We start from the raw sequence: 14266 nt of genomic DNA, 5'->3' as shown, positions 1-14266 counted from the left end.
ACACAGGCTACAACAACACAGCAAACATCTAACATCTGAGGCTGACCTGGCTACATCACTCAGGGATGTAAAAAATATTCACACCCTGTGTGATGTAGTTAGGTCACCCTAGCCCTCAATATAGATGAAGCTAGGCTGATAGAAGAATTTCTCCATCAACCTAGCTACCACTTCTTGAGGGGGTACACCCCTTCCGTCACTGTAGTATCTACAGTACAGTGGCAAAGCTGCAGCTGTGCTGCTGTAGTGATCATAGAGTAGATGTACCTTAACCATGTGAATTTGAACCAGATTACTTAAACTGTAATAAGTTTTTGTGTGGATACCCTCATTCAGAGCTAGTGGCCTTAATTTGGTTTACTTTAATTCACTTTGGCCAAATTCAGGTCACTTTAATTCTGCATTAGTATGTCCACACAGGAATTTAATGCAGGTTAACTAATCCACTTCAAGTTCACAATTCTAATCAATTTGGATTAACTTTCCTGGGTGTCCCCATTTAGACAAGACCTTAGCTGTCATTTTCCAACTTATAGTAGTTTGTAATAGACTGTCCAGTCAGTGTGATGAACAAGATTCCACTTTATAGTGAAATTATTTTGCAATGGTGGTACATTGCCAAAGTATATTTCAAAAAGAGTCCATAGTCACTAGTATAGTAGATCTGGAAACCCTATGTTAAGTGCTAAAGGAAAGCACATTATCAATAAACTATTTTCCTCAATGTTAAAAGTAATGTATTTTTAGTATCACAGCATGATCAAAAAGATCTTTATTTATTCTCTCAGACCTCCTAGTTTAGCTTTGAGAAAACATCTTTATACGAATTCAAGGTGGCAATATTCACCCAAATTAGATGGTTCCCTTTAAGGAAAGGAAGAGAGTAATACATGTGTTTGAGACACTAGGGAAAAAGTATAGAAGACTTGTGGTCACCAGGTAAGGTGAACATCAGGAAGCAGGGTTTAAGGAGGTTACTTAGAGCTGTGCAAATGTAAGAATATTGAAATTTAAGTAAAGTGATAACATAGAAGCTTACATTTTAAGATGCTGATAATTTAAGAGCCTGATCTTGCAGCCATTTCATTCATACAACTCCCAGTGACTTCAGTAGAAGTTCCACAAACTAAGTGGTTATAGGATCAGGTCCTAAAAAGGTATAATGTAACTATCTAAATTGGAAATTGGTCAAAATACCAGAGTGTACATCCCTAAACTTGTTCTTAAAGACACCATGACAATTTTAACAAGTGAGCAGAACTTTTATTATATGTCCTCTTCAGAGATAGAATTAAGATTTAGGAATCTACTTTCCTACTGATTCTCACTTATACTAATGGGGATTTACTTGATTATTAATCTGGGAGACGTTTACTCCAGTGCTGAATAGCCAACACAAAACCTGTATCCCACTGAAGCTCTATTTTGAAGGAATAAGTGGCACTTAAGCCTTTTTCTGGCCCTCCCCACACTTGTTAATTTCACCCATAATGCACTGGAGAGACAATAAACCCCTTCTGATCAAACTTAATGCACAAACAAGGTTCAATATATATTGATTTAGTAGACGCAGTCATCTCTAAAGTTACACTGAGAACTATTCATATAGAGACCAAACCTCAACATGCAGAGGTCCATTTGTGGGCTGCTAAGCCCCAGCAAGTTCCATTAAAGCTAATGAGTCTTGAGGACATTTAATACCTTTCAGGAGAGTGGACTGAGCCCATCGTTCAATAGATGACTCACCCATGCACATTTGAGGCTCTGGAAAGAGCCAATACCACAGATGGTTCTGCTGCATAGAGGAGATTGCTTGAAGAGAATAATGCAAGAGAACTAAACATTTCTTACTTGCCACAGAGCTGAGCTCCCTGTGAGCTCCACATAGACAGGTATGCCTGTGGAGAGAAAGTAGCATGGCTATCAGCTCCATGGTTACACTAATCCAGTGGCTGCACATGCTAACAAGGGCATACAAGGATCTGTGCTGCTATTCCAGCCTTCTGCATAGTTCCTCACTCAACGCTTATTTATTGAATTAGGGGAGTCTCTGCATAAGTGAACAATTCAAATGCTTTGAATTGGGTTTTTGAAAGCACTTTTGTATGCTTCCAAATGAAGATGATATATGCTTATGAAGATGTTCCTAGACTCAACACCTTTCTATATCAAGTTTTGTGTTTTCACCCTTAAATAGTGCACATAGAAATAATATTTGCTCCTACTGAATATCAACAAACCTTGACAGCTCCAGCTAACCTCAGTGGTAAGGCAGCTTCAAGCCAATTAAAAATATTCATGCTAAAGATATCACACTGTTGGATCACAGTGGTTAACATTTTAAACTGCCTTACGAGTTTTCAAATGATTGCGCAGTGCAGGCTTTGACATGCCCTGCCTTTTAGATTCTGCAATAGATCGGAAGCGTGGAATGGACAAAGACTGATTTTCAAATAACATGTCATGTTCAACGTGCTTTATAAACATTATCTAAATTCTTACAATACCCCTGTGAGATAATGGAGAATGAGTTCTTGCTTTATAGATGTGGGAAAATGAGTCGAAGGGTAAGAGGCTTGTCCAAGTCTACAAAGGGAATCCGCCTCTAAAATAGGATTAGAATTTGGGAATTCCTAACTTCCAGCATAAACTCAAACCACCAGAACATTTTGTACATTATGGATGGGGTTTTTAAGATTGCTTAGTGTTGGTTTAACTGTGTTCTCACTGAAGTCAACTCAGAACATCTTGGTCCCATCAGAGTCAACTGCAAGACTCCTCTTGACTTAAATCAATATGGGGCCATATTCCATATGCTGTGCCTATATATTCATAGGTGTATTCATAATGTAATGGAAAAATAGTGGGTGGGATTTTTAGAAGTGCATAGGCTTAATTCAGCTCCCATTCAAGTCAATGGACCATGAGGTTGCAGGTGGACATAGATGTCCCCTCCAGTGGGTGCCAGAGAACTGTACACATTATCACATGCACCTGGATAAGAGCTGAGGGAGGGCTCTTCCTACTGACCCCTCCACATTGCTGAAGGGGTAGTTTGGTGCTGTTTATCTCGAATTGGTAATATAGCGTGCCCCACTCTTCTGTTGCTTTTATGATGGGGTTGCTGCTTCTCCTTCCCTACTGCTGGCCCCACCAGTTGCTATGTGAACCAAATAGCATCTTCAGTCTGATGGGCTCTATTTTCTCTCCCTTAGCTGTTACAGAACTGGCAGCCAAGCTGTCAAGGTTCCTTCCCCACTCTGAATTCTAGGGTACAGATGTGGGGACCTGCATGAAAACCTCCTAAGCTTACTTTTACCAGCTTTTAGGTTAAAACTTCCCCAAGGTACAAACTATTTTACCTTTTGCCCTTGGACTTTTGCTGCCACCGCCAAACGTCTAACTGGGATATTTTATTGGGAAACAGTTCATTTGGAAATGTCTTTCCCCCCAAAATCCTCACCAAAATCTTGTACCCCCCCGTTCCTGGGGAAGGTTTGATAAAAATCCTCACCAATTTGCATAGGTGACCACAGACCCAAACCCTTGGATCTTAAGAACAATGAAAAAACAATCAGTTTCTTAAAAGAAGAATTTTAATTGAAGAAAAAGTAAAAAGAATCACCTCTGTAAAATCAGGATGGTAAATACCTTACAGGGTAATTAGATTCAAAACATAGAGAATCCCTCTCGACAAAACCTTAAGTTACAAAAAGACACAAAAACAGGAATGTCCATTCCATTCAGCACAGCTTATTTTCTCAGCCATTTAAACAAAACAGAATCTAACGCATATCTAGCTAGATTACTTACTAAGTTCTAAGACTCCATTCCTGTTCTGTCCCCGGCCAAAAGCGTCACACAGACAGACACAGACCCTTTGTTTCTCTCCCCCTCCAGCTTTGAAAGTATCTTGTCTCCTCATTGGTCATTGTGGTCAGGTGCCAGCGAGGGTATCCTAGCTTCTTAACCCTTTACAGGTGAAAGGTTTTTCGTCTGGCCAGGAGGGATTTTAAAGGTGTTTACCCTTCCCTTTACATTTATGACACGCCCTCAAATCACAGATAGGGGGAAATGCTGGCTGAAATTTCTTCCTGGAGCTCTAGGAAAAAAACAGAGTTAATAAGACACATGCACCTCTAAATATACTACCAAGTATATAAAGACTAACAATATTTTCCACATCTCAAGGATGATTTTAACCAGTTGATTCTGGGAAACTTTCACGGGAGAGCACATCAGCCACTTTGTTAGAAGCTCCTGAGATGTGTTGGATGTCGAAATCAAAATCTTGGAGAGCTAAACTCCACCAAATAAGTTTTTTGTTATTTCCCTTGGCAGTATGAAGCCACTGTAGCGCAGCATGGTCGGTTTGCAGGTGGAAACACCATCGCCAAACCTATGGGTGTAGCTTTTCCAGAGCATAGACAATGGCGTAACATTCTTTTTCACTGACTGACCAGTTGCTTTCCCTCTCAGACAGCTTCTTGCTGAGAAACACTACAGGGTGGAATTCTTGCTCTGGTCCTTCCTGCATTAAAACTGCTCCCACACCATGCTCGCATGCATCGGTGGTTACTAGGAACGGTTTGTCAAAGTCTGGGGCCCTTAGTACAGGGTCAGACATGAGTGTCACTTTAAGCTGGTTAAAGGCCTTCTGACACTCTTCGGTCCACTGAATGGCATTTGGCTGTTTCCTTTTGGTTAGGTCTGTCAGTGGGGCGGCGATTTGGCTGTATTGCGCTACAAATCGCCTGTAATAACCGGCCAAGCCTAAGAAGGATTGAACCTGTTTCTTTGACTTTGGGACAGGCCACTTTTGGATAGCATCCACTTTGGCCTGTAGGGGGTTGATAGTTCCTTGACTTCTGGTGTCCAAGGTAAGTCACTCAGTTTAGGCCTATTTGACACGTCTTAGCCTTAACAGTTAGTCCTGCCTCCCTTATGTGCTCGAAGACTTTTTGTAGATGTTCCAGGTGTTCTGCCCAGGAATCCAAAAATATGGCCACATCGTCAAGGTAGGCAACTGCATATTCCCCTAATCCTGCCAGGAGACCATCGACAAGTCTTTGGAAGGTGGCGGGTGCATTCCGCAGCCCGAAAGGGAGTACATTAAATTCATACAGCCCGACATGTGTGGTGAAGGCTGACCTTTCCTTGGTGGATTCATCTAGCGGTACCTGCCAGTACCCCTTGGTTAAGTCCAAGGTAGAGATGAACTGGGCCTGTCCCAGTTTCTCTAATAGTTCATCTGTGCCTGGCATTGGATAGTTGTCAGGGCGAGTTACAGCATTTAGCTTACAATAGTCCACGCAAAAACATATCTCCCCATCTGGTTTGGGAACTAGAACCACTGGAGATGCCCATGCACTGCCAGAGGGACGGATTACCCCCATCTCTAGCATATCCTGGATCTCCCATTCTATAGCAGTTTTAGCTTGGGGAGACACCCTGTAAGGTTGGACTTTAATTGGGTGAGCATTACCTGTATCATTGGAGTGGTATGCCCATTCAGTCAGTCCTGGGGTGGCTGAGAACGTTGGTGCGTAGCTAGTGCACAGCTCCTTGATCTGCTGTCACTGCATACGCCCAAGGGTCATGGAGAGGTTCACCTCTTCCACACCACCAGCACTTTTCCCTTCGTAGTAGACACCTTCAGGCCACTCAGCGTCATCTCCTCCCTGGGCTGTAAACTGACAAACCTTTAATTCTCTGGAATAAAAGGGCTTTAGAGAATTAATATGGTACACCTTAGGCTTTCGGTTGGAGGTGGGGAATGCTATGAGATAATTAACAGTCCCAGGCTCTCCTGGAAAGTGAATGGCCCTTCCCACGATGCTTCCATTTTATGGGCCTGGAGAGCCTTTAAGACCATGACCTGGTCTCCTACTTTGAAGGAACGCTCTCTGGCATGTTTATCATACCAGGCTTTTTGCTCTTTTTGAGCATCCTGTAGGTTTTCTTTAGCACGGGCTAGAGAGGTTCGGAGTGTGTTTTGTAGGTTGGTTACAAAGTCCAGAATGTTAGTTCCTGGAGAAGGTGTAAATCCCTCCCATTGCTGCTTCACCAACTGTAATGGCCCCTTAACCTCAAGGCCATATACAAGTTCAAATGGCGAAAACCCTAAACTGGGATGTGGTACAGCTCTGTAGGCAAAGAGCAACTGCTGCAACACTAGGTCCCAATCATTGGAGTGCTCATTTATGAATTTACTTATCATGGCCCCCAAAGTTCCATTAAACTTCTCCACCATGCCACTTGTTTGATGGTGGTAAGGAGTGGCAACCAAGTGATTTACCCCATGAGCTTCCCAAAGGCTTTCTATAGTTCCCACCAGGAAATTAGTTCCTGCATCTGTAAGGATGTCGGAGGGCCAACCTACCCTGGCAAAAATGTCTGCTAGTGCCTGGCACACACTTTTAGCCCTGAGGTTGCTTAGAGCTACTGCTTCCAGCCATCGTGTGGCAAAATCCATGAAAGTCAGTATGTACTGCTTTCCTCTGGGTGTCTTATTCAGAAAAGGACCCAGAATATCCACAGCTACTCGCTGAAATGGAACTTCAATGATGGGGAGTGGCTGGAGAGGGGCTTTGACCTGGTCTTGGGGTGTTCCCACTTTTTGGCATACCTCACAAGACCGGACATAGGTAGAAACATCCTTGCCCATTCCCCCCTAATGGAATGACCCCCCCAAACGGTCTTTGGTCCTGTTCACCCCAGCATGGCCACTAGGATGATCATGGGCTAAGCTCAAGAGCTTGACCCGCTACTTACCAGAAAGAGTTTCCTTGTATAAAAGTCCTCTTTCTACAACAAACCTGGATTGATTAGAAGAGCTGAGAGGCGGTGGGTTGCTCCGTGCCGCCATCCAAGCTTTCTGGAGGCTTTCATCTGCTTTCTGTTCAGTCTGGAACTGTTCCCCTGATGCTGGAGACATCAGTTCCTCATTGGATTGTGGACCTATACTTGGTTCCTCTGGAAGCGATGTAGGGGATGGGGCTGTTTCTGTTGACTGTGAACCGCTCTCCGCTGGTGCACTATGTTGGGGCTCAGGCTCCGGCTGAGCCTCTTGTGTAGGGTTATCGGCTGCTGCCGGTTCAGGTTCGGTGGGGCCGTTTGGTGTTGGGGTTGCAAGTACTGGATTCAGTGCTGGCAATGGGTCTGGTGCTAGTTGTTCCGCCAGTTCCGGTTCTGGGACTGGCTCTGTCTGGGTCTCTGGGACTGGATCCACTACTGCTGTTGCAGACATTGGCCTGGTGTCCGGGTCCACCACCTCTGACCGGGTCCTGGTAGAAGTTTCCAGAACAGAGCTAGGTGTGACGGCTTGTTTAGCCTGGCTGTGGGTGACCATTCCCACCCTCTTGGCTCGCTTCACATGATTGGCCAAGTCTTCCCCCAACAGCATGGGGATGGGATAATCATCATAGACTGCAAAAGTCCATGTTCCTGACCAGCCCTTGTACTGGACAGGCAACTTGGCTGTAGGCAAATTGAAAGAGTTTGACTTGAAGGGTTGAATCGTCACTTGGATCTCTGGGTCAATTAAATTGGGGTCCACTAAGGAAGCATGGATAGCTGACACTTGTGCTCCAGTGTCCCTCCACGCGGTGACCTTCTTCCCGCCCACACTCACAGTTTCCCTCTGCTCCAAGGGTATCTGGGAGGTATCTGGGCCTGAGGACCTCTGGGGTGATTCCGGTGCAATGAACTGTAATCTGTTGGGGTTCTTGGGGCAGTTGGCCTTTACATGCCCCAGCTCGTTACATTTAAAACATCGCCCAGCTGACGGGTCACTTGGGCGAGGTGGGTTGCTGGAGAATGGTGTGGCGGGACGATAAGGTGTCTGGAGGGTTCTTTGGGGGTAGGTGGGACCTTGGGCGGCCCCCGGTAATAGGGTGTGGTCTGATGTTGTCCCTTCTGGTATCCGCTTCAACTGCAACCAGTTTTTTTCTTTTCTGCCACCTCCACCCATTTGGCTCCAATCTCCCCCGCCTCGATTTCAGTTTTGGGCTTCCTGTCTAGGATGTATCTTTCTATTTCCTCAGGAAATAGAGAACTGCTCCATTTGCATTAGGAAGGGCAAATCTTCTGGAGATTTATTACTTGCTTCTGATATCCAGGCATCCCAATGTTTCACCATGTGGTAGGCATATCGGGTAAATGACACGTCTGGTTTCCACCTTAGGGCTTTGAACCGCCGACGGGAATGCTCGGGGGTTAGCCCCATTCTGACTCTCGCCTTGGTTTTAAACAGTTCATACTGGTTCATGTGTTCCTTAGGCATTTCAGCTGCCACCTCAGCTAAATGTCCACTGATCTGCGGCCTCAGCTCTACCATGTATTGGTCTGTAGAGATGCTGTACCCAAGGCAGGCCCTTTCGAAGTTTTCTAAGAAGGCCTCGGTATCATCGCCTGCCTTGTAGGTGGGGAAGAGGTACCTGGAGAAGGATTGCTAGGGTTTGTTGGTATATTCTGCTGAGCCTTTGCCTTCTCCATCTCCAGTGCATGCTTCCTCTCTTTTTCCTTCTCCTCCACTTGCTTCCTCTTCTTTTCCTTCTCCTCCAGCTCTTTGTCCCTTGCCTCCATTTCTTTGTTCCTTGCCTCCATTTCCCTCCTGTGGGCAGCCTCCGTTTCTTTTTCCCTGGCCGCGTGTGCATCCATCTCCATCCGTATGAGCTCTATCCTTCTTTCATGTTCCTTTTGTTTTTACTCAGCCTCAAATCTGGCTAATTCCAGCTTTTGTTGAACCATGCAGTCTGTCATCCTAACCTCTCTGTTTAGTTTGTACCTTGGGGAAGTTTTAACCTAAGCTGGTAAAAGTAAGCTTAGGAGGTTTTCATGCAGATCCCCACATCTGTACCCTAGAGTTCAGAGTAGGGAAGGAACCTTGACATGGTGGCAGAGGTGGGATTTTAAAGGTGTTTACCCTTCCCTTTATATTTATGACACAAGCTTTATCAGAACTTCTCATATGTGGGAATAAAGCCACATGCCCTGAAAAAGTTCAAACTGTTTTGTTTTTCAAATCAACAGCCCATCTGCTTAGCAACACAAGTTTTCCACAGTATTGGGTCCCTGATGAATACAGAATCCAGGTTTAGGTCTCTGTTCTAACAATCAGAGCCTTCCATAGGACTGACCCTAGCTGACTGCCTCTCACTCCAGGACCACAGCCTCCTGTGATAGCTATGCTCTGCAAAAAGGCTTGCACTTCATCCACGCTCCCAACTGGGCTGGAGACAAGTGGTGTGCAACACTTCTATTTGACAGCTGCAAGCAAGCAACCTTTAGCCAGTCTGTCAGAAAATGTTATTCAGCTGAACTGAGAAAGCCATTGGCTAACCTTTCCAGCCACAAACCATCTTCCTGAAGCCAAATGAAGCCATAAGAGTCACGACAACCACCTGCATAAGTAATATTATTTTCAGTTTTATGTTTTCAGTTTTGTTTTTCCAGTTTTTATTAGTAGATGGATGCTTCTACCTGAACATTCTTACACTTGCTTTTATTTTAACTCCAGCAGATGGCTGGTGGTGAGCATGTGAGTGTAGGAGTTTGTTGATAGAACCCACAGAAATTATTTGAGAACACTGCTTGTTGGATAGTTCCTCAAATAGTCAAAACTGTCCTAGAATAAAAAACCTCACTGTCCAAAAGATCACACATGAATATATCTTGTATTAAGTGTGTTTAATCATGAGAAACTGTTTTCATCGAAAATTTTCATTTGAAATTTAAATGCAACAAGCTGTGTCATCTTGACTTGAACTAGAATTGTAGAATAGTACAACTGGAAGGGACCTCAAGAGGTCTTCTAGTCCAGTCCCCTGCACTCAAGGCAGGACTAAGGGAAGGGGAAGAGACTGGCTATCATCTAAGCACCTATGGGCAGATCTACACTAGAAGTCCTACATGGGTACAGCTGCACTGCTATAGCATGTGTGGTGAAGATGCTCTATGCCGATGGGATAGCAGTCTCCCATCTGCATAATTAGTCCATCTTCGCAAGAGGCGGAAATTATGTCAGTGGGACAGTGTCTCCCCCAGACAGAGCACTGATATGAACAGCTCCCTCGAAAGAGCTCCCCTTTAGCTTCAGGGGTCTGAACAAGCCACTCTCTTGGGGCTAGGCCTGTTTTGGTCATGGCCTTCCCAGCCCTTATACTCTCCCATCAGATTCAGACATCTTCCCCACCCTCCTTATTGGGTCTGAGGGGATTTTAGTCAAGCTTCTCCTCCCTTGTAGGGCTGTGCTACTTACCTCAGGTCAGCTGTGGATTTCAGCTAGCTTCTCCCTCAGATGGTTTTCTCCAGTTGCTCCAGAGGTGTCCCTCTCTGAGGGATGAGACAGAATATATGCAGCTGTCTTCTCCAAGATCATTCCCAGTTGGTTGGCTGAAAAGGAAATCATGCCTCACCCACTCTGTAAGGTTCCTGGTCCTGGGCCCTTAAAAAACAGTAACTGATGTTCTCCCAAATACTGTTTAGGCCTGCTTCCTCTCCACCAATACCTCTTATTTCTGAAGTATTTTGCATACATCAAATCCTCCCAAAATCATAAAGGACCATGCCACATGACCAGAGTGATCTGACTGCTAGGTACTACTACCTTCAAGGGGGAAGACTGCCCTATCACATCCTCACACAGAACGTTCAGAGAAGCTGGACCTAGACTATGGAGCTCACTTCTACATGAAATAAGCCTGACCACAGATCTCACCACTTTCAGAGCTAAATGCTAAATGCATCTAACTTTCCCTCAGTAAGTTATTCACATGTGGATGCACAGCACACCCAGTCTCTCTCTTTCTCTCTCTCTCACACACACATACACACAAACTAATACTAAACAACCCCTATAAATGAATCAAGTTTTTAAGAGAAAGACCGGGAAAAAAGAAAGGGAATGAGGCTTAAAATATTTTGGAGATGCTCAGATACTATGTGATAGGTACCATATAGGTATCATAGATAGATAGAAAAAAGAACAGTTGTCCTAATAAGCTAGATGATGCAGCACTGACTACGTTCAGTGAATCCCCTGATTTCATCATTACAATATACAGCAGTCGAAATGGGGTGTAGGATGGGGAACAGATGAATTGATTCCATCCATGGAAAGATGCAGGGGACTGGACAGACACGTAAAGCCAAAATCATCTTTATGCAGCTGAATCTGAAGGGAATCATCTCACCTCAGAATATGGAGGAAGTTCTTTACATTTTGAATCTGGAAGGCTTCCAGGGCTTGTGTATGTCTTATACAATAGCTGTGCTTCCCCTAAGGGCAGGAGTTGGAAATGGTTTTAATTATGAAAATAGCTGTTTTCCTCAAAAAAACAACACAAACCAAACCAAACCAAACTACCAGAAAGACTGAAAGGAAATATTCAGCATGGAGAAAGAGATAGGCAATGCTCCAAGTTCCAACCATGTATCTGCTTTTTTGTTCTAAAATTCATCCTGTTAGATGGCTCTAGATTCAGAGATACAATTAATTAGATAAGTATTACATTTTTAATTAGATTACAAAATAGGCCAGATCCTCAGCTGGTATAAACTGATATATAACTTCAATGGAGCTATTCCAGTTTGTAGTGGCTGGGGATTTATCTCTATGTTTTTCAGTTTTTTTCACATGAAAGTTGGTTGATATATTTTTTAACATATTGATCCAGCATCACCAACAGAGATGCCTATACAATATATACAGTGTATATAATATATGTATATATATAATATACAATATACAGTGTATATACAGTGTATATAATACAATATACAGTAATATACAGCACAATAACAGAGACTTGGTGGGATAACTCACATGACTGGAGTACTGTCATGGATGGATATAAACTGTTCAGGAAGGACAGGCAGGGCAGAAAAGGTGGGGGAGTTGCACTGTATATAAGGGAGCAGTACGACTGCTCAGAGCTCCAGTATGAAACTGCAGAAAAACCTGAGTGCCTCTGGATTAAGTTTAGAAGTGTGTGCAACAAGAGTGATGTAGTGGTGGGAGTCTGCTATAGACCACCAGACCAGGGGGATGAGGTGGATAAGGCTTTCTTCCGGCAACTCACAGAAGTTACTAGATCGCAGGCCCTGGTTCTCATGGGAGACTTCAATCACCCCGATATCTGCTGGGAGAGCAGTACAGCGGTACACAGACTATCCAGGAAGCTTTTGGAAAGTGTAGGGGACAATTTCCTAGTGCAAGTGCTGGAGGAACCAACTAGGGGCAGAGCTCTTCTTGACCTGCTGCTCACAAACCGAGAAGAATTAGTAGGGGAAGCTAAAGTGGATGGGAACCTGGGAGGCAGTGACCATGAGATGGTCGAGTTCAGGATCCTGACACAGGGAAGAAAGGAGAGCAGCAGAATACGGACCCTGGACTTCAGAAAAGCAGACTTTGACTCCCTCAGGGAACTGATGGGCAGGATCCCCTGGGAGAATAACATGAGGGGGAAAGGAGTCCAGGAGAGCTGGTTGTATTTTAAAGAATCCTTATTGCGGTTACAGGGACAAACCATCCCAGTGTGTAGAAAGAATAGTAAATATGGCAGGCGACCAGCTTGGCTTAACAGTGAAATCCTTGCTGATCTTAAACACAAAAAAGAAGCTTACAAGAAGTGGAAGATTGGACAAATGACCAGGGAAGAGTATAAAAATATTGCTCGGGCTTGCAGGAGTGAAATCAGGAAGGCCAAATCACACCTGGAGTTGCATCTAGCAAGAGATGTTAAGAGTAACAAGAAGGGTTTCTTCAGGTATGTTATCAACAAGAAGAAAGTCAAGGAAAGTGTGGGCCCCTTACTGAATGAGGGAGGCAACCTAGTGACAGAGGATGTGGAAAAAACTAATGTACTCAATGCTTTTTTTGCCTCTGTCTTCACGAACAAGGTCAGCTCCCAGACTACTGCACTGGGCAGCACAGCATGGGGAGGAGGTGACCAGCCCTCTGTGGAGAAAGAAGTGGTTCAGGACTATTTAGAAAAGCTGGACGAGCACAAGTCCATGGGGCTGGATGCGCTGCATCCGAGAGTGTTAAAGGAGTTGGCGGATGTGATTGCAGAGCCATTGTCCATTATCTTTGAAAACTCATGGCGATTGGGGGAAGTCCCGGATGACTGAAAAAAGGCTAATGTAGTGCCCATCTTTAAAAAAGGGAAGAAGGAGGATCCTAGGAACTACAGGCCAGTCAGCCTCACCTCAGTTCCTGGAAAAATCATGGAGCAGGTCCTCAAGGAATCAATTCTAAAGCACTTAGAGGAGAGGAAAGTGATCAGGAACAGTCAGCATGGATTCACCAAGGGCAAGTCATGCCTGACTAATCTAATTGCCTTCTATGATGAGATAACTGGCTCTGTGGATGAGGGGAAAGCGGTGGACGTGTTGTTCCTTGACTTTAGCAAAGCTTTTGACACGGTCTCCCACAGTATTCTTGCCAGCAAGTTAAAGAAGTATGGGCTGGATGAATGGACTATAAGGTGGATAGAAAGTTGGCTAGATTGTCGGGCTCAACGGGTAGTGATCAATGGCTCCATGTCTAGTTGGCAGCCGGTATCAAGTGGAGTGCCCCAAGGGTCGGTCCTGGGGCTGCTTTTGTTCAATATCTTCATAAATGATCTGGAGGATGGTGTGGATTGCTCCCTCAGCAAGTTTGCAGATGACACTAAACTGGGAGGAGAGGTAGATACGCTGGAGGGTAGGGATAGGATACAGAAGGACCTAGACAAATTGGAGGATTGGGCCAAAAGAAATCTGATGAGGTTCAACAAGGACAAGTGCAGAGTCCTGCACTTAGGATAGAAGAATCCCATGCACAGCTACAGACTAGGGACCGAATGACTCGGCAGCAGTTCTGCAAAAAAGGACCTAGGGGTTACAGTGGACGAGAAGCTGGATGTGAGTCAACAGTGTGCCCTTGTTGCCAAGAGGCCAATGGCATTTTGGGATGTATATGTAGGGGCATTGCCAGCAGATCGAGGGACGTGATCGTTTCCCTCTATTCGACATTGGTGAGGCTTCATCTGGAGTACTGTGTCCAGTTTTGGGCCCCACACTACAAGAAGGATGTGGAAAAATTGAAAGAGTCCAGCGTAGGGCAACAAAAATGATTGGGGGACTGGAACACATGACTTATGAGGAGAGGCTGAGGGAACTGGGATTGTTTAATCTGCGGAAAAGAAGAATGAGGGGGGATTTGATAGCTGCTTTCAACTACCTGAAAGGGGGTTCCAAAGAGGATGGATCTAGATTGTTC

This window comes from Caretta caretta, chromosome 4 (assembly GCF_965140235.1).
Source record: "Caretta caretta isolate rCarCar2 chromosome 4, rCarCar1.hap1, whole genome shotgun sequence".
Taxonomy (NCBI): Eukaryota; Metazoa; Chordata; order Testudines; family Cheloniidae; genus Caretta; species Caretta caretta.
This window is presented reverse-complemented; position numbering follows the sequence as displayed.